At 39.5% G+C, this 22,554-nt stretch overlaps 2 long non-coding RNA genes across 2 annotated transcripts in view; one reads left to right on the top strand and one right to left on the bottom strand.

Moving 5' to 3' along the window:
• The window catches only part of LOC138123525 (uncharacterized), a 309,532-nt gene that overhangs the window by 123,970 nt on the left and 163,008 nt on the right, over positions 1-22,554 (bottom strand). The window lies entirely within an intron of this gene.
• LOC138123970 (uncharacterized) lies at positions 5,975-8,100 on the top strand. Its single transcript, XR_011156960.1, has 2 exons — positions 5,975-6,102; positions 6,308-8,100. It is a non-coding gene; the product is annotated as an uncharacterized lncRNA (long non-coding RNA).

Genomic DNA, 22,554 nt, shown 5'->3' with positions numbered 1-22,554 from the left:
TTTTTTTTCTAACACATTTCATTACAAATTTTAAACTGTAGTTACAAAAAATTCAAAAAAGGAAAAATTCCCTATTCATTTTTGCCTAGTTTATTTTGTAACGTGGATTCACATAAAATTCTTCGGTCTGCGCAAACTGGGTCCGTCGTTGGAAGAATACTAGAGCAGTGGGAACCTTTAAGAGTATTTTGTACGAAAATATGGCGGCCAAAAAATTTTAGCCGTCACTATCTTGACATTCACGTAAAATGTAAATAAATCTTTAGGAACCGTAACCCCACTTTCGATGTTCTTCTGCTAACAATGTGTCAAATTTTATTGCTTATTATGTTTCTTTGTTGTTCATAAGTGTGAGAAGAAAAATAATCTATGTATTCAACACAATTATTACAAATTGTCCAGCCGATACAATAATAAAATGAATGTTCTTAAAATTGTTCTTTAAATTGTATTAATTATAAAATTCATGTGCATGATAATGGGTGGTATGAATAAAAATGGAGTTGAAACTCGGAATAGAAATTCGCGAGTGTGAGCATGAACTTGGAGTTTATACTCCGTTTGATATGAATAAAAATGTTTCAGCGTTGGAGTATAAACTTTAAGTATATGCTCTTATGTACAGTCGATGGACAAATAAAACTGGGACAAAAATGACAATCACATAAGTCAAAATTTAGAAATTTGCATCGTTTAATTACGATGTTACAAGAATATCCTGCGATCTTTAAAAAATCACAGACACCAGCATCACGAAAAGCCAAAGCTATAAGTTATGTAAAAATTCAAGAGATGTACTATGGCGGACAATAAATTTAGGCCGGCAAATTTGTGACATTTCAAAAAAGTCAATGCAAGCGACCATTTATTGTCATTATGACTGATGTCTCAGTTTGTCAAATTGAAGGTTTTCAAGCTGTTTGGCGTTTCCTTCGCCCTTTTCGTAACTTACAGATCATGACGCACTAGCATAACTGATTTGTAGTAGCACTTCTCTCTGGTGCACGCTTCTTTTCTCAATTTTAATTTTGATTATCGCTGTCACGATGACAAGAATGACAAAAATTGAAAATGGGGTTAGTTGAACATAATGCCAGCTTCACATTTTGATGTCAAGCCAAAAAACGGGAACTGTCAGAAAAAGTTCTGTCAGGTTTTATTAAATTTTTATAGTTTGAAACGGCTTTTTAGAATTTAGGTTAAAAAACTGCACTTATGTGTCAGAAATACTACTGTCAAACAGACACAAATTGACATAAATTGACAAATGAAATTTCCAATTCGCATTAGGTCAAATTTCAGTTCCCGTTTTTTTTGAAGCCAAGTGTACCAAAAAAATACGGGAGAAAAAATTAGTGTTTCGCAATTATTAAAGAAAGTAAACAACATGAAAACAATATTAAAGAAGAAATCAGACATAAATCGTACAGGAAATAAGAAAATAATACTTCGAGGTTGGGAACAAAAATTGCTGGAATTACTGGAAGGAGAAAACAGCAACCCTTCAATACATTCTCTTTCGGGTAAAATGTTTCAGGCGTTGTCTTTTTTAGTGGTATGTACATATAGTGGCGGCCGGGGAAAATGGGAATGACTTAAATTACTTTGGGCTGTATTTAAATAAATCTGTAATGGTTATCATTATAAAGATTTACGACAGGGACCGATTTCTTTGAATACCTGTGTTCTTAGAAGGAACGATTTAAAACCCTTTGTTGACGGACGGTACTCTGAAGTACCGGCTTTTTAAAAATCCGTGTAAATTCCGTATCAACCTAAATCGTTCAACCAACCGGTCGGTACTCTCAAGTCCCGTTTGAATTATCAGTGAACACAACCACCGCAAGCTGGCAGCACCATATACGGCTAAGCATAGAGACGGCTAAGTTCATAATTGTTCTGAAACGTTGCAGTGATCGTTGACGTAGTTGACAGTGGTGAATTTCATTAATTTTTATTGTTATTTCTGTGATAGTTTTAGCAAATCTGGAGGTATTATTTACACAAAACATCTTTCATAAACTGCTCAAGAGAGTTGTTTTATAGATAGAACTTTAGAACTGCCCAATTTCTATTATATTTCGCAAGGTACCCTGAAGTACCGTCAGGCCACGAGTCCTGATACAAACGGTAAAATGGACGAAGCATTACCGGTATGACTTTTAGCAATTGTTTATTATTTTTGTTTATTTACTTTGTGTATATTCTTTTAGTCGACATCAAAAGGAAAAATTTATAATAACAAGAGACCCTTATCAGATGCAGAACTTTTGCAAGTTATAGAGGAGTTTACTTACGAGGATTTACCCGACGACGAAAAAGATTTTACAGATATCGAAAGTGATTATGAGAGTGACAATGAAATTATTAATGATAAATTGGAGGACAATAATGTAGAAAAAACGAATGCTGGTCCTCAAAACATTGCGACCGTCGAGAACTCTGAAGAAACTATTGCAGTTGAAGTTGCAGAAAATGATGCAAACGTAACGCAAAATAAAAGTAATTGTCGGAAAAACAGGTCAAAATCCAAAAAAAAACGATATTGAGGTTGATAGAAAATGGAGAAGAAGGGAGGTCGCGAGTTGTATTCCCACTTATCAATCTCCAGAAGGTTGCTTAGAAGACAACCTTGTTGGTTGTGAGACAGCCACAGCGACTTTTATAACAGTAATACATCCGGTTTTGGAAAATTTGATTGAACAATCAAATCTATATGCGGTGCAAAGAGGCACCAATAAAGATGAGATTTTGGTGTTCCTAGGTTTGAATATGTTGATGGGATATCATAGACTGCCTAATTGGCGACATTATTGGTCAACGTCCAAAGATTTGAATGTCCCCTATGTTCCCTCCGCAATGTCTAGGGATCGATTCGATGCGATTCTAAGTAACTTGCACGTGAATGACAACATGCAGATGCCCAGAGATAAAAAGGATAAATTATATAAATTGCGACCACTAATAAACACCCTGAATAAATCATTTAGCTCGCTTTACAATGGTACTCGAGAGTTATCTGTCGACGAATCGATGATAATGTTCAAGGGACGTAGTTCCTTGAAACAATATAATCCTATGAAACCTATAAAACGTGGGTATAAACTTTGGTGCTTATCTGATCAGAAAGGATACATTAAAAAATTTGAAATATATGAGGGGAAAAATGAGGCAGTCGCAGAAAAATTTTCAGTATTTGGACTTGGTGAGAGGGTAGTTTTAAGTCTGACTGAAGATGAATGGGGAAAGAATCGGATAATATATTTTGACAACTATTTCACATCCTTACCCTTGTTAGAAAAGTTGAAAACTGAACACACTCTGGCATGTGGAACAGTCAGATCTGGCAGAAAAGGACTCCCCAGTAATATGCGCGACGATAAAACCTTGAAACGTGGAGATTACGATTTTCGCTTCTCGTCTATGGACATTTGAGTATGGAAATGGCAGGATAATAAAGTCGTGTTAGTAGCCAGTAATTTCCATGGAAGTGAAGAAGGTTGTGTAAAACGTACTCAAAAAGATGGAACAAAGCTAAAAGTTTCAGCCCCCATGTCAGTTGTAGACTACAACAAATATATGGGGGGAGTGGACCAAGCAGATAGGTTGCGGGCTGTCTATGGCGTCGACAGGAGATCTAAGAAATGGTGGCACCGATTGTTTTGGGGCATATTAGATATGGCTTTTGTAAATTCCTATGTAATTTTTTCTGATATTAGAGAAAAAATGTCACTTCTGGAATATCGAAGATCCGTTGCCATGGGACTAATTACCCAAAAACGTTGTGCAACCAGCAAGAGACGCTCAATAGATGTTCCAAATAATGGTTCACTAAAGAAAAGACGTGGCCACGGCTACTCCATTCCAGCAGATGTTAGGTTGTCCAATAGAGGGGCACATTGGGTCATTTTCGACAATGTCCGAGGAAGATGTGAAGTATGCAGCAAACAGGGTGTTCAATCAAAACCTTATTCAAAATGCTCTACTTGCAAAGTATCACTTTGCTGCAACGCTGCCAAAAATTGTTTCTTGGAATTTCACCAAGTGCAACTTTAAATTTATAAGAATTAAAATGTTTTTCCTTCACTTATAATTATTATTTCGCTTTAATAAAACGTTCTTACAATTTGTTTCAGTATTTTAATTTTGAAAAGTTCTAATTTTGCCACTGAAAAGTACTTTCAAATGCCTGACGGTACTTCTGAGTACCCCTTCAAAATCTTTTTGAAAATATTTTCAAAAAAATTTAAAAAAATTTGTGTATCTAAATTTTAACCCATTTAACCCTACCGTCCTTTTAAAAGGACAGTAGAAATCTGCTCACCTAGATTTAGTACAATTATTTGAATACAGGTAACGCCACTTACATTTCAAACCATGACCAACTTCATTAAACTATGTTATGGCCATCCCAAATGTCGAAAAAACGTAAACCAAATGACAAGCCGATGATGGAGATGAAGTGGCGATATCTAGTGAAATTTAGAATAACCACACATTTAAAAAGTTAAATATCAGGTTATGTTATATGCCATTTCATTGTCAAAAACTGTCAGCTTATACTTTTATGACACTATGGCAGGAACATGAAAAATTAGTTAGCGTGTTAGAACCTCGAACCTCGAATTCTGTAATTCTTGCATCGTTTTACTCCGAAATGATCAAGCTCCACGACGAAATTCCCATTCGGAGCGGTTTTGCTGTGATCTTTCATACTTGCGTGTGTAAAAACGTATTTAGAGGAAAGTTAGCGTCTTAAAACCTCGAATTCTGTAATTCTTGCATCGTTTTACTCCGAAATGATCAAGTTCCACGACGAAATTCCCATTCGGAGCGGTTTTGCTGTGATTTTTCATACTTGCGGGTGTAAAAACGTATTTAGAGGAAAGTTAGCGTCTTAAAACCTCGATTTCTGTAATTCTTGCATCGTTTTACTACGAAATGATCAGGTTCCACGACGAAAACGTATAAACTGACAGTTTTTGACAATGAAATGGCATATAACATAACCTGATACTTAACTTTTTAAATGTGTGGTTATTCTAAATTTCACTAGATATCGCCACTTCATCTCCATCACATGACCAACTTCATTAAACTATGTTATGGCCATCCCAAATGTCGAAAAAACGTAAACCAAATGACAAGCCGATGATGGAGATGAAGTGGCGATATCTAGTGAAATTTAGAATAACCACACATTTAAAAAGTTAAATATCAGGTTATGTTATATGCCATTTCATTGTCAAAAACTGTCAGTTTATACTTTTATGACACTATGGCAGGAACATGAAAAATTAGTTGGCGTCTTAGAACCTCGAATTCTGTAATTCTTGCATCGTTTTACTCCGAAATGATCAAGCTCCACGACGAAATTCCCATTCGGAGCAGTTTTGCTGTGATCTTTCATACTTGCGTGTGTAAAAACGTATTTAGAGGAAAGTTAGCGTCTTAAAACCTCGAATTCTGTAATTCTTGCATCGTTTTACTCCGAAATGATCAAGTTCCACGACGAAATTCCCATTCAGAGCGGTTTTGCTGTGTTTTTTCATACTTGCGGGTGTAAAAACGTATTTAGAGGAAAGTTAGCGTCTTAAAACCTCGATTTCTGTAATTCTTGCATCGTTTTACTACGAAATGATCAGGTTCCACGACGAAAACGTATAAACTGACAGTTTTTGACAATGAAATGGCATATAACATAACCTGATACTTAACTTTTTAAATGTGTGGTTATTCTAAATTTCACTAGATATCGCCACTTCATCTCCATCATCGGCTTGTCATTTGGTTTACGTTTTTTCGACATTTGGGATGGCCATAACATAGTTTAATGAAGTTGGTCATGTCCATCATCGGCTTGTCATTTGGTTTACGTTTTTTCGACATTTGGGATGGCCATAACATAGTTTAATGAAGTTGGTCATGTTCAAACCATGACCAACTTCATTAAACTATGTTTAATGAAGTTGGTCATGTTCAAACCTCAAAGTATTGAAAATCCGTTTGTAACACGTGCTCGTTAAAACAGGTGATTTTTGGTGAATAATTTCCGTTTTTCTGCTGTTCCGTTTATCCGGCAATTACAATGAGTGACAAAGGGTAAGTTATTGTAGTTTTTAATGACAGTAATGGCTGAATTATGTCTTATTTGGGTACAATATACACCCATAAACACCGTAACTGCCAAAACTTGACACATTTATTCAAATTGTGAAGAATATTATACTGAAAAAAAATGTGACCTTTTAAAAGGACGGTAGGTTTATCCACTACTATTGACTCAAAAATATTGTATATATTTCAGGTATTGGAAACGGCCGCTAACTCTTGCTCAGTTGCTGGAAGAGTTGGAAAAAGATGATGTAGTTGATTTTCCAGAACAAATATTAATTTTTCCACCTGAAAATGCTAATGACGACTGCGACACTGACGAAGATTCAGGTGATGAGGACCTTGTAGTTCCAGACAATTTGCCTGGAGCGCAACTCAGTGCTGAAGTAGAAGTCCAATCTTCAGAAAATAACTCACAGGACTGGGATAGTGACGATAATAAACCTCTATCAACATTTGTGGAAAGAAGACCAAAAGTTCTGAAAAATTTTGAGTATGAAAGTAGTGATTTGGAAATAACGACCTTTTCCGACTGGAAAGATGTATCATCTGTGCAGAACAATCTTTCATCAGCTGCTACGTTCAAGTTGTTTTTTGATCAAGAAGTAATAAATCTGGTTCTCTACTTTTCAAATATATTTGCCCAGCAAAAAAATCGTGCTGGAGACATTGCTGCAGACGAGCTACTTTGTTTCATAGGAGTGCTTCTTTTGAGTGGTTATGTACCTCTCCCACGAAAAAAAATGTTTTGGCAAAATAGGGATGATACTAATAATAAGCTGGTATGCGAGGCTATATCGCGTGATAGATTTCAATACATTATGAGTAATTTACATTGCAACGATAACACTAAGCTAAACAAAGCAGATAAATATTCGAAATTAAGACCGTTGTTTGATATTCTAAACAAAAAGTTTTTCGAGTACGCTCCCGCTGAAGAAAACCACAGCATAGACGAGTCCATGATTCCTTATTTTGGGCGCCACAGTGGGAAACAATTTATCAGAGGGAAACCAATCCGCTGGGGTTACAAATTTTGGATTGGTGCTTTACGTCTAGGTTATATTGTTTATTTTGACCCCTACCAAGGATCTTCGACAACTCTGCCTGAGAAGTACAAACATATGGGACTCGGAGCATCTGTGGTTCTACAATATGCAGACATTTTAGATACAATGCATTATGATTTCTTTCATTTGTATTTTGACAATTTTTTCACATCAATTTCCCTTCTCAAAGAATTAAAACTAAGAAACATAAAAGCCACAGGTACACTAAGAGAAAATCGCCTGCCACATTCCCCCTTATCCAAAGCAGCTACACTAAAGAAAAAAGAACGAGGTGTTTTTGAGTATGTTTTGGCCGATAAAGAGGTCGTTGTAGCTAAATGGAACGACAACAGCGTTGTCAGTGTAGCTTCAAATGCTCTCCAAATTTTTCCGGTAAATAAGGTAAAAAGGTTTTCACAATCAGAAAAAAAGCACATCTACATAGATCAACCCCGGCTAATAAAATCTTATAACGAAAATATGGGGGGTGTAGACCGTGGTGATCAAAACCTAAGCGAATATCGCGTTTCGATCAGGGGGAAAAAATGGTATTTTCCCCTGTTTGCACATTGCGTAGACATGGCTATGCAAAACGCTTGGCGTTTACACAAAAGCAACCGCGGGAAGCTAGACCTATTAGAATTTCGAAGGTCCGTAGCTACAGAGCTATTGGAAAGCCACAAAAGAACTACAAAGAGAGGTCCTTCAAAATCGTCTAAGAATTTGCATGAGTTTTCTCGATACGACAGATTAGATCACCTGGTTACGTATCAACAAAATCAGCGAAGATGCGCGGTCTGCCACAAAAAAGCTAATTTTGTTTGCCACAAATGTGATGTCGGTTTACATCCCAAAGATTGTTTTGTAAATTATCACACAATTTAGTCACTTATTTATATTGTTCTATAATAAAATAAAATATTTTTCAACAATCTCAGTTTAGCTTCTTTTTTATTTGATAGTAATATATGGCCCTACCGTCCTTTTAAAAGGACACCATATTTCAACCAACCAGGTCATTTCAAAAAATGTTTAAGTATTTTTTCATTAATCAACTATGTCCATTAAACAGCAATCACACGAAAAAAAATAAAATTTAAGAAAATAATTGTTTTAGGGTTAAATGGGTTAATATTTTAATAACTTGGAGTAAAAAACAAGTTGAAATAATCTTATTTTTGATAGATCAGGCAACAAAGGTTTAAGAAGGGTTTTGTTTGCAGGTGGTGACAGGCAAAAATTTGGCCCTATCGTAAATCTTTATAATGATAACCATTACAGTTATATTTGAATACAGCCCAGAGTGATTTAAATCATTCTCATTTTCCCCGGCCGCCACTATACCTGCTTTTTCGCAGGAGGAATTTCTGTAGGAACTGTTTCAAATATAAATCACATTAATGATTTAAACGACTCAACAGTTGAATCACAAGACCTACACCTTCGTACACGAGATACCTCCTAAGAAAATTAGGAAAACTATAGTGGACGAATATGAAACATCAGAAACCCACCGATTAAGCATGTCAGAATTACAAAGATTAGTGCTCTTGCAACAACATAAGATTTTAAATTTAAAAGAGCAGAAACTTCTCCACGCAAAACAACATGAATATGAAAATGTCAGCGAACAAGGAGCCGTTTATTTTAAATTATAATTTTTGTTTTTAAATTTGCAAGTGATTTTTTCATACACGTTCCACAGATAATTTTAATAGAGTTCGTTGTTTCGTTGTTTGTTATTACGCATTTATAAGAAAAAAAGTAACTATTATAGGAATAAACTTTTTGGTTTAATTTTTTAATTTAATCAATAAACATTATAATAACTATGAATTCGGCCCACAACATTGAAAAAACTACTTCATACTTTCATCAAAATTATTATCACATCTTCAAAGCTCCTATAAATTTTGCTCGTAGATGATATAAGCTATTTCTCGTCTTTTTTATTGGCCACGAAAACGGATGTTATTCATAGGTAATTCTTCTTTGATTTCATTCTCTTCAAGTTCAATTTGCTGCAGTAGTTCCATTTCATCTTTTAAATATTTGGCAATGTTATGTAAAATAAAACAACAAATAATCAATTTTGGTACTGATTTTAGTGCTAATCGAACTTTGTGCTGTAATACTGGGAATCTTTGCTTTAGTTGTTCAAAGCATCTTTCAATAATGACTCTCTCTTTAGTAAATAATTTGTTGTAAGCCCTTTCTTCGGGAATTTGAGGATTTTTAAAAGGTGTCATTAACCAAGGTGCAAGACCATACCCTTCATTTCGTAAAAGTAATGCCTTTTCTCGATTTTCTTCCATTACTCTTTTTATGTCCGAGTTTCGCCAGATTCTTGCATCATGTACTGATCCTGGCCAAGATACGTCGACGCTAGTGAACCACTCTTCACTATTGCAAGTGGCTTGCACATTTATACCTGGAAACCCCTTCCTGTTAATATACTCATCCCCATGTACCGAGGGCTTGACAATTCTAATGTGTGTACAATCGATAACACCTATTGCTGCTGGAAAATTGTATTTATCTACCTATTCTCTTTTGGCATTCTGTATTTCTGCTTCAGTTTGAGCAAATTTTATCCAAGTTGATGCTTTTGGTAAAATCTTATCCATTATTTCGACAATAATTTTCGATACAGTTGTTTGGTGGATGCCTATAATTATCTTCAGCAACTCCTGTCTGGAAACCTGGATCACCCACGCATCTCAAAAATATTTTAAGCTTATCGACATTTGATAAAGCACCGCCTCTTTTCTCATTCTTCTCTTGTCCCATAAAATATGTTGCCATCCATTGAACATTTACTTCATCAAATAGATACAAAGATTTGTAGTCTCGAGTACAAGTCAATTTTCGCACGTTATAGAATTTTCTTCCACGCACTATCGGATTTATGAACTCAGCCATTTTGAAATTTTCGATGTGGAGTCGGCAACGGACCAGACTCAACTGAACAAAAAAATCAACTCACAAATTTGAGCATGAACAAATATTTTATTTTTATAAAAATGGAGTAACTACTAATACCAAATTTTACATAAGAGTATATACTCCTGCCTCGAGGTGATATTCATATTTTATTATTAGGATTGGGAGTGTAGACTCCACATTTTAGAGAATGAAGTATAGGGGAACTTCGGATAAAATGGACCCCTCGCATAAAACGGCCCCAGCCGATATTTTTGAAGCTGTAATTCCATTTAAAAATTCCGCTAGCATGAATGAATAGTACAAGGCCATCTGAATTAAAAAGCTACGCTTTTAAGGCCGCTTCATTGTCCATGATAGTTGTTTCTGCAGAGTGGCCATGAAACAAAAGAAGACACAACTTTATTATGCGCCCTCGGTGGCCGATTAACGAATCAAAGCTACAATATTGGCGGCAATTTAAAATGTTACCCTTCTATTTTACATAAAATGGTAAAAGCGTGTTTCATTTGTGGGGCAAAAGATATTCGCTTATTTGAAATTCCGAGCAATATGGAACAAAGACAAAAATGGTTAGAAGCTTTTGGAACGTTTTGCGGTAAGCAAATTTATGCAGATAATGATAAGGACAACTTTTAAATTTGTATTTGTAATATAAAAGACACTACAAAAATTACGAATTACTCACAGCGGTATTTTCAACAAGATTTTATAAAATTACAACCCCCAAAAGACGACGCTTATGTAAAGATGCTGTTCCTTCTATTTTTGTTGTTAAATGCGCGCCCTTGCGCACCCCAACCCTGTATACCTGCTTCTAAGTTTACTTAGGTTTTAGACAAGAACACATTCATCAATACGCATGAAAACTTGTAACCAGTAACATCTCCAATTTTTATCTGTAACGTCGTTTTTACATCAATATATTATTGTTGAAGTTAATTGTGTATTCACTCAACTGGTAATCGAAAAAGCTCGATTACTTCACAACATAAATTGGTCCTTCGAGCCGAATATAAAACCGCGTAACAACAGTTCGCGAGTATCCATCAAATTCAATTCAAGAAAATCGATCAAGTGATCAAAGTGATCAACGGCAGCAGTGGGAAGCAGCTCCAAGAGACACCACCCCGTGAATCAAATCAACATCCAAATTCAAAATCACACATTTCGACGGCAGCAGTGGGCGACAATCCGCCAACCACGTGGAACATCGCATCCAGCATCAGGAAGTCCACAACTCATCAGCTCCAACAGGCGCAGAAAAGGTGAAAGGTTAGTGATTCCTTAATCCATTCATCCAATTTTACAAAATTTCCATTCCTCTATCATTGCTTGAGGATTTAGCGCTCAGTTTACGCGAACATAATGCCAAATCAAACCGAGGACGTTAAAGGTTTAAAACGAAAATTAGCCACAATCAAAACACGAGTAACAAAATTCAAAAATTTCATCACAATTCCACAAAATCAGAATAAATACATTGAAGTCAAAAATCGTTTAAAAGATATCATTCCTTGCCTTCAAGAATTCCGGGATTTGCATTCACAAATTTTGGAAATCGACGAATCTCAAATCACGGATGACGAATTGACCCAATTTGAAGATGAATTTCATGCTGTCACTAGTGATGCAGAAGCATTAGCGCCATCAAACGTATCGGCAACAGCAGAAACGTTAAATTCTCCGTCGCAAAGATCAGACGCGCCACCAGTTAAATTGCCCGACATCAGCATTCCAAAATTTAACGGATTATTTACAGATTGGATTGGTTTTCGCGATTCTTTTACTTCATTAATACACGAAAATGCATCCCTAAGTGCCATCCAAAAGTTTCACTATTTGAAAGGCAGTTTAACCGGTGACGCTAGTCAAACCATAGCTCATTTAGCCCCCTCAATGAACAATTACGCATCCGCGTGGCAATTAATACAACAACGGTACGAAAATAAAAGGTTAATCACGCAGCATCATGTTCGGGCCTTATTTTCTTTGCCGCAAAGTAGTCACAAAGATTTCAAAATGCTTAGACAACTGCTGGACTCGGTCACTACGCACATTAAAGCGTTAGAATCAATCGGGCGTCCAGTAGATCAATGGGACGATTTGTTAATCCACTTAATAACAAGCAAATTCGACAACAACTCCATGATGGCATGGGAAACAACTTTAAATAACGCTTTACCGACTTTCAATGACATAACAAAATTCATGACACAACGGTGTCAAATGCTTGATTCGATCGAAATTAACAACAGCTTAGCTAAGTCTTATACTTCACATCAAATTCGGGGACCATCGTCACACATCTCGACAAATTCAACCAAGGTGCAACCGATCAAATGCGTTATATGTTCTGATCCGCATAATTTATATCAGTGTTCACAATTTCGTAACATGTCGCCGAAACACCGGTTGCAAGAAGTGAAAAAACACAGATTGTGTACCAATTGTCTACGCGGTGGTCACAAAACCGAATCATGCAGCGGCAGTTATTGCAAAAAATGTAATAAGCGTCACAATTCGCTTCTTCACTTCGAGAACGCATCGGTCGAAACATCGACATCATCTCCAAATTTAATCGCGACTGCAAGCCATTATGCCGAACCCATTTACAATAACGTAATATTATCAACCGCCATGGTCAGTGTCTTAAGCAAAAGAGGTCAAAAGGTAAATTTACGAGCTCTGCTAGACAATGGGTCCGCGTCAAATTTTATTACCGAGCGAGCCGTCAAAATGTTAAAATTAGATAACGTAACCAAAGTCAATTTTTCGATTACGGGTATTGCTTGCAGCATCTCAAAAATAGACAAAGCGGTGAGAATCAAGTTACATTCAGACCATAACAACTTCGATCGCGAAATCACTTGCCTAATCGTACCTCAAATAAGGGACAACATACCAACAGAATCATTTGAGCCCATTTCTGAAATACCGAAAAATATAAAATTAGCCGATCCGCTCTATAATCAATCCAACTTCATAGATGTTTTAATCGGAAGCGAATTGTTTTGGAGCCTAATTTGTGTAGCACAAATTCGATTACGCAAAAACGGCCCCATTTTGCAAAAGACACAGTTAGGCTGGATCATCAGCGGTCCTTTGTTTAACACAAATTTCAACAGCCGGAAATTCCAATGTAATATATCGAACATTCAGTTAAATGAGGCTGTAAGAAAGTTTTGGTAACTCGAAGAGCTTCCAGGTACCACTTGAACAATAACGACATTGCCGAAACACATTTTGCGGAAACCGTCCGGCTCCATCCGGTCGGTTTACGGTAAAATTACCCCTCATAAATGACCCCCCAAAAATTGGAATTTCTCACGACAAAGTACTCCGAATGTTTTACAATCTCGAAAGACGCCTTCAAAGAGACCGGCATTTACAAGCTCAGTACATTCAATTTATGCAGGATTACTTAGAACTTGGACACATGTCCCAGGTAAAACCTGACCATTCGGGATACTTTGTAGAGGTCTTCCATTATCTCGTGAACCAGCGCAGAACGGCCAAATTTGTTCGCTGCGTTAAATACTAGGCGACCCAAAAACATTAGAAAAATATTTTCATTCTCAGTCTGGCCTTCGAGTAGTACTGGTGTTGTGTTTCCTACGTTTTCGTTGTGTTTTTGGCTTTAATTTGAACAAATCAGTCTTTCTTTATCAAATTACAATTATGATATTTAGAAATATTTTTAATTGAAACATTTTCATTTTGAGAATTTTCGAAGATGATGTTTTTAGAATTCACTTTATCCCTAGCTGACTCCGCCTTCGCGCAGGTTTGGTTCACGACATAATGGAAGACCTCTACCGCATCACAGCGTCATAAACGAGGCCAGCACCACTACAAAATTGCGGGTGGTCCAGTGTTGCCAGATGGGAGGACTTTACCCTTTTTCGGGAGTTTTTTTATCACAAAGAGGGTAAAAGAGTAATCTTTGCAAAAAGGTGTACTTTTGGGAGTAATTTTCATATAATGAAAACTAAAAAGACTCCTCAAATCAACAAATTAGTAGAAATCAAGTTTCTGTAAACTGGCCCTAGGCTAGGTAAACTATCGAAACGAGAGTAGTTTAGTGATCGAGTGCCGCCCAGATGCTGGGTTGTAAACCATCCGTCATAAAAATGATAAAAATTCTTTATGCTTTGCACGTTCAGATCCGACTGTTCTCACAGCCTCTATGGACACGTGCAAAAAATCTGTTATCGCCGTACGCCGTTATCGGTCTGTTTGAAGCTGAAATTTGGAAAACGAAAATACCCAACCAAAGTCGAATCATTATTTGAATTATGTTTATTTTATCTACTAAACTACTAAATTCGTTTGGAGCGTACTCGAGTATTAAGTGACACCAAAAAGTAGATTTAGTACCGAAGTACTAAAAAGAAGGGGTTGACTTAGCAGCAGTGCAGTCTTTCACGTTCACATGGGACCTGTTCAGTGGCGTTTGTGCTGAATGCATTTTTTTATGACAAATCACAAATATATGCTTTGTTTAAAAAAATCAAGATTCTAAAATTAGTCTTGAAAAAATATAATACCTGTGGAATTGTATTGTTGTAAAAAAAATTGTATTAATGTAAAAAAAATCGTGCACTTTTGGGTGGCCGCATGTGTACGTATTGCGTGCGAAACCTGCATTATTTGCACTGGGCCGTATGATTTCCTCTTCATTAAAACTTGAGACAGTCGTTAAGGACGTAAAGACGCTCTTTAATTTTTACCTACGATTTTCCTTTAATTAAGTGTTTAACGACTGTCGTTAGTGGTTATTTTTAAATACAATTTTAAACAACCGCAAGTGATGTTTAAATTTTCGTTAACTTGACATTTTCTTCTTTGTAGTTGATTCTCGTTATTTTGGTTTTGTTACCGGGCACCTTTTTGCTAGTGTGAGTTTAGTTTTGCTTAGTCCCAACTTACCCAAAATGATAGGCGGCGCCGGCCAAAAAAAAGTCAGTTGTGAGTTTAAACTTTATAACGTGTGACATTATTTTGTACTCCTATCTGACCTGACCTGACCTGACCTAACCGGCGACCTAACTCCGACGCCCCTTGAAGGAACAACCTTCGTCGGTGGTGACATTTTGGCGCCCAACGTGGGGCCACTTCTGGCGGATACCGGAAGAACCGACGAGAGACCTAGCCGGACATGGTGCTAACCCGTTCGCAGCCAGGCAACGGGGACCAACCAAACTCTTCGAGCAGTGAAAACTCGATGGCGCCCAACAAAACAAGTGATGAACCGGGGGAGACCAGTCCTGGAGTGGAGTCCGCCATGCTGGAGGCCATTCAACGCACCTCCAACGCCTTGGAAGAAGCCCTGGACAGGCTCTCCCACTCCCGGAGCAGCGAACCGCCCTCCGTAGTCCCACCAGTAGTAGAGTGCTTTTCAACGAGAGGTACACGTCTATAAACTTGCGCAGAAATCTGTTTCGGTCCACGGTGGCGTGGCTTACCTAGACAGTAGCGGCGTTATTTTGTGGCAAATCACAGCCAGGTTATTGTTCTTTACCGTTTTCTTTTTTATGTCATACAATTCCCGGTTGTGAAAATCTGATATTTTCTGTGTTATGAAAGTAAGAGCAAAAGTAAAACTGGACTACGCCAATGCACTCGATTTTGGGTCGCCCTTCCCCTACATCTGGCGCATCTCGGTAGCCACGCCTGTGTACCTCTCGTTGAAATGCACTCTACTAAAGTTGGAGGACTACCTGCCAACATTCAGCGGGGATCCCGATGAAGACCCGGAGTACTTCGTCCAACGGCTGGAGGAGTACTTCACCGAACCATCCAACTCACATCTATCGGAGGAGACGAAGGTGTGTATAGTATATAAACAACTTCGAGGTGCTGTGTTTAAGCGGTACAAAGCCTTTGCGAATCGTGACCGTGAATTTCGAGTTGTGAGAGACAGGATCATGACGCACTACGGCGTGGATGGACATTTCTCCGCGCTTTATGAAACGTTCCAGGGAGGACACGTAGAAAGGTACGAGGATTTTGAAGTGTTCTGTGCGCGCCAAGAAGTACTCTATCGAAGACTGTTTCCTGATGCGCCCGAGTCACGGCTGGTTTCGGAGCTTGTAAAGCAGCTTAACACCACTAATCGCACTGAAGGAAATAAGGTGAATCAGTTTTCGGGAAACTGGCGCAGGACCGGGCAGTCCCCATCTCGGTCCGCGTCAGCCGAATAAGTATGTCCGCCTCACGGCTTCCACGAGTTCCACTTCAACTGGGATCCCGGGAAATGATGGCGGCAGTCGACTCCAACTCCACCGTTAATTGCATCGCCGCCCGCCTGTCGCCGACACCCGGCCACCGCTGCGAGGTCTACTTGGAGCTAGCCACGGAGAATGAAACCACGCTTTCTATGGGAATAGTCTACGTGGACATCGTCCTCAGCGACATCACCTATCCCGGCACCAGACTGTTTGTGGTTCCTGATCTTCGGGATGACGTCATCCTGGGACATGAGTGGTTGGAGGCCGCAAGAGCTTCTGTGTGCTACGCCCAGCAGTGTGTGCACCACGGGACACATCGTCGCTCCACTACTTACTGGAAGAAGACCAAAGGGATGACGCCCGTTGATGTGGATAGCCGCCCCCTGCCCGAGCTGCAGCATCAGTTCCCAGCACCTCACCTCACCGTCTTTTTGGACGCTGTACGCGAGTTTGTGGGTGTGATGGACACCGGTGCAGTGACCGGGAATGTGCGTTCAGTAACGCATAAAATCAGACTCGAAAAGGACGAGCCCTTTAGAATAAGGCCCTATCATCTAAATGAAGAAAAGAAGTGCGCGTTGTACGAGTGTGTCAACGAGATGCTCACCGCGGGTGTAGTTGAACGCTCCGACAGTGAATACTGTTCCCCGGTGGTGCTTGTAAAAAAAAAGGACGGCACACTGCGTTTTTGTACAGATTATCGCCGCCTTAACGCACTAACCAAGGACGAAGCCGCTCCGCTGCCACGAATTCAAGAGGTACTTCGCGATTTTGGAAATGCGTAAGTGTTCTCTTCGCTCGACCTCAAGTCGGGATATTGGCAGATCCCAATGGATCCGATGTCAAAGTACTTAACCGCGTTTGCAACACCTGACGGCGCGACTTATCAATATCGAGTTATGCCATTTGGACTAAAGAACGCGCCCGCCACTTTCCAAAAACTGATGGCTTGCGTGTTAAGCGGTCTCCTCGGTAAGTGCGCGCACGTTTACTTGGACGACATCATTGTGTGGTCCGCAACATACGAAGAACACATCGGTCACCTTCGACAAGTGTTCGAAAGACTCCAAGAGTTCGGACTACGCTGCGCCCTCAAGAAATGCCGTTTTGGGGTAAGTGAATTGCCGTACTTGGGTCACATCGTTGGGCGGGACGGCAACCGACCACAGGAGCGACACCTCGTTCAAATCCGCGACGCGGTGCCGCCACGGACCAAGAAGCAGCTCCAGCGCTTCCTGGGGTTGGCCAACTGGGTGCGTGAGTACGTTCCAATGTTCGCCACCATCGCGGCGCCTTTGACAGACCTGCTGGTCATGAAAAAAACTCTCCGGTGGACTGACGCTGCGCAGAAGGCCTTCGACAAGCTGAAAACCGCCATCGACCAGCCCCTCCTACTACATCGACCAGACGCGAGCCGTGAGTACGTGCTACAAACGGACGCCAGTGGGCTCGGTGTAGCCGCAGTGCTGTACCAAGAAAGGAATGGCCTCAGAAACATCATCTCGTTTTCCAGCGCCAGGCTCAACGACGCCCAACGTCGTTGTCATATCAACGAGCAAGAGTGCCTGGCGGTGGTGTTCGCGATCAAGAAGTATCGTCCGTACCTAGAAGACAAGCCGTTTTTGTTGGGGACCGACAACAAATGCCTACTCTGGCTCAACGGGGCAAAAGATTCAAACGCGAAACTCACCAGATGGTCCCTGCTTCTGCAAGAATTCAATTTCCGCATCGAGCACTGTCCCGGAAAAAATAACGAGTTGCCAGACGTGTTGTCCCGCCAACCAGAAGATGTCGAGATACCGGACGATACAGAAGATGTGGACCGAATGTTGGTGCCCAAGAGAAAAGACGAGGCCACCGCAGCCACGGAACGTGTCTGCGCCATAGACGTCCCGACCCTGATGGACGAAGTGAAGGGCATTCAACTCGCCGATCCGGAATTCCCAAAGGTTCTGGAGCGTTGGCGACGCATCCGCGAGGAGGGCCCACAAGAGCCCGGTGAACGAAAATTCGCAGAAATCTACGACGTCCTCGACGGCCATCTCGTGAAGCGAGACGGCCAGAAGATACTTCTGTGGGTACCAGAGGCAGCTAGGGAGCGGGTACTTCACGAGTTCCACGACGTACCGGAGGCCGGCCACCCAGGTTACGAAGAAACCTTGCGTTCAATCCTTGGCCAATACACCTGGCCAACAGCCAGCCGCGACGTTCGGACGTACGTGAAGAACTGCTTGATCTGCGCCACGACAAAACGAGGACCCATCCAACCAGGAGCCCCGCTTCGCGCCTACGACCCTGAGCGGCCCTGGCAAACCATCGCCGTCGACTTCATGGGACCGTACGCGATCACAAGAGAAGGCAACAAGTACATACTTGTTGTCACGGATCTCTTTACTCGCTGGGTTGAAGCATTTCCAGTGAAGGGGGCAACGACTAAGACGACCGTGAAGCTGCTCGAGAATGAAGTGTTTTGCCGTTGGGGTTACCCACAGGCAGTAATCACCGACAACGGTACCCAGTTCAGGAGCAACCGTTTCAAACGTGCTTGTCATCGGTGGCGCATAAGGCACTGGCTGACGGCCAATTATCATCCACGTGCTAACCCGACGGAACGTCGGAACCACGCCGGACACGAGAAGCGACGGAGAGGTGTCCAACTTTCCGCAGAGGGCCGAGGACCAGACCAAGACGAGGCCAATACCGCTGATGAGGGCAAAGATGATGCACCACCCATCAATGTGGGTAGCCTGGACCCCACCACGCCACCGCCGCAAGACGTCCTTCGGGGTCACCGTCGACGACGCCGTCGCCAACAAATTGCGCGACAACGTGTCTACACGGGACGCTTACGACAAGGGCTATTGCCGTTACCGCCGCCACTATTGTTAACAGCGGAGATATCACCGAGCGAGGAAGATGAGGAATCGACAGGTCAAATCGGGGACTAGACCATCAACTCCCACCGACTAGCGCTCAGGGCCGGCATGGGCAGCATTGTCTTTTTACTTTTGTTGTTGTTATTGTTGTATCGTTGCTGTTACTATTGCCTTGTTTTTAAAGTTGTTGTTAATAAAAAGGTGACGACAGGAGCCGGCGTCGCCGAGTGCGGAAGTTGGGCCTCCGGAAGGTGGGAGAGTGTTACCGGGCACCTTTTTGCTAGTGTGAGTTTAGTTTTGCTTAGTCCCAACTTACCCAAAATGATAGGCGGCGCCGGCCAAAAAAAAGTCAGTGTGACGTGTGACATTATTTTGTACTCCTACCTGACCTGACCTGACCTAACCGGCGACCTAACTCCGACGCCCCTTGAAGGAACAACCTTCGTCGGTGGTGACAGTTTCAAAGGACAATCCTTTCCTGTTCTCTAACTTTAATCTTAAAACTCGTACTCAAAACAGAGTTGATATGTAATTAGGGCCCGGATTTTAGGTAAAATGGATTGGGCACCTACTTTTATTTTTAAGGCACACGTATGAATCTTGTTTATCAATGAATTTCTGGCTTAATTAAAATAATGAGAACCACATTTAATTCTGCTTAATCGGCCTAAAATGTCCCTTATTAAACGTCTATTTTAATTTTTAACTGTCTGACCTGAACAAGTTTAAAATGACCAAAAATTCGATTCATATTTGTATTCCTACGATTTTTTCCCAATACTCGAATTCGGGGAAGTTATTTACGGCATTAAATGTGTAAAAGTGGTTGAGGCCCTGCGAAGTGAATAACATCTGTCATTTAATTAAAGAAATAGTCCAACCGGCACGTTGTGCATCGGCAAAATAGCAAGAGCAGATAGGTTGATAGGTACCTCAATATAATTTACAATGCTTTATGATTGTAAAATTTGAAAATGTGCAACGTGCAGTAACAATAAGAGCAACTTTACCCAATGGATGTCATTTTCTAAAAAGTAGAAATAAGATTAACCACGCTCTCTCAAATTTAGTGGGAAACGTAAATATAGCTCTACAAAATTGAAAATTGTCATTTCTCGTTTCGAGTCGTTTCCACGTTTCTCCTTTGCTTTATCTTGTAATTTCCAAACTGTGCAGTGACCGTGTCCTGTTCTGATTAAGTTGACCGACGCGCTTGAACCACACGCTTAAACAATGAGTAGTGACAGTGATGCTAGTGACTCTACACCAGTTGCAAAAAGGCCAAAGTATGCTGCGAAACCAAAAGTATTTTGCAACAAGTGGTTAGAAATGGACGAGTTTAAAGGTTGGCTGAAACCTGTACCTACCGACAAATATAAACTTAAATGTGATTGCTGTCATAAAATAATTACTTGCGGTAAAACACAATTAAAACGGCACGCAGAAAGCAAAATTCATCTTCAAAATGCAAAAAAATTAAAGTAAAACCAAAAATTAGATCAATTTATTAAGAGTAATGAATCCGAAAGAAGAAAAGCGATAGAACATCAACGAAATGTACAAAGTTTAGAATTAGGAATTGCAACCTATTTTGTGGAACATAACATTGCTTTACAAAATGTTGATCATTTTGTGGAGTTATTGAAACATAGAGTACCTGATTTCAAGATTATAGCTGACTTGGAAATGAAGAGGACAAAATGTACTGGATTAATTACAAATGTTCTGGCCAAGGTGGAAACAAACAATTTAATAAAAATATTACAAACAGTAAGTACAACTTATAAAAACGTTATTTTGAATTAACTATTAATGTCATTGTTTTAGAAAAAGTTTTCAATTTTGTGTGACGAATCAACTGACATCACTACAAGTAAACAATTGTGTGTGCTTGTGCGTTACGTTAATGACTGTGATAAAGTTGTTACTCAACTCTTAGAACTTTGCCATTTAGATGCAAGAGATGGAAGTGCAAAACAATTATACAAAACATTTAAAGATTGTCTTGAAGCTAAGAACGTTCCATTAGACAACATTGTTGCAATGGCTTGCGACGGAGCAAATGTTATGGTGGGTGAAAATAATTCCTTTTATTCTCATTTGAAAAATGATGTGCCTAATGTACTACTCTTAAAATGTATTTGTCATTCTGCTGCTATTGTTGCAAGTAAGGCATGTCAGAAATTACCAAGAGGCCCTGAAGATTTAATGAGGTAAATATATGGGTACATTTCTGGTAGCTCGAAAAGATGTGATCAGTTGATTGAAATTCAAGAATTTCTACATCAAGAGCAAACAAAAATCTTAAAATTAGCGTCAACGAGGTGGTTATCAATGCACCAATGTGTTTGTCGTATATTATTGAATTGGAATGCACTCACTTTATATTTTCGTGAAGCGGCATTTGAAGATAAGCTACTATATGCCATTCACGATGTTTTGGCATAAGGGGAGGCTATGATTTCATTTTTTAACGTTGGATACATGTTTGATTTCTGTCATCTCTACTGTCACTAAAGTGCCTGACATGCGGACCTATCAAAATGAAAGTAACATGTTGCCGAATTTACCGTAATCATAATTAAGCGACTTTAAAACGTATTGATGGTGTTTGTATTAGACTGCAGAACATATTTTCAGTAAGTTACAATGAAGTCAAGTTTTTTTTTGTGTATAAATTAAATCGTAGGTGAGTACAAGATAAATATGTAGCACGGATAGTGAAGGAAGAAACAACGACCCAATTGAAATGGCACAGGGGTTTTGTAAGACCTATTATAACTTCGCGATAGAGTTGTGAATTTATGGCTTGAGTCGACTTTGAAATGTACTCCTGAAATTTGCCAACATTTTTGTAGATATTGTGAAGAACTTATTTCGGAAAATTGGGCAAAATTAATGTGAAATCTTGCATTTGAAAACGTTCTTCCTTTAATAATTTCATTAGGAGAATCTGACTCGGAATTTGATTGGGATTTTGATGCAGGTAATGATGATTCAGAATTTTCTAATGAAATTATGGAAGTTGAATAGTTTTGTTCTTTTTTGTCATAGACGATGGGTGTGTAAATATTTTGCAGAAAGATTGGAATAAAGTAAGGCTTAATAAGTAGGTTCAAGATTTTATACAATCTAGTTCTAGGAATGTTTTGGTTAAAATGAAAAATTAATTGACAAGTTACTAACTGATTGGTTAAGACACTGTACAGGGTGTCCCAGAACTCGCGGATCAAATTGAAACTGTATATTCCTTGATGGTAATGAAGGTAAAAAACGTTTAGAAAAATATTCAGGTTGCAACAGCTTTTTAGTTATGAATTAATCAAATTGACCAATAGA

Source organism: Tenebrio molitor, chromosome 2, assembly GCF_963966145.1.
Source record: "Tenebrio molitor chromosome 2, icTenMoli1.1, whole genome shotgun sequence".
In the NCBI taxonomy this organism is placed as follows: domain Eukaryota; kingdom Metazoa; phylum Arthropoda; class Insecta; order Coleoptera; family Tenebrionidae; genus Tenebrio; species Tenebrio molitor.
Note: the sequence above shows the minus strand (reverse complement) of the source record. Positions and strands in the feature narration are given on the sequence as shown.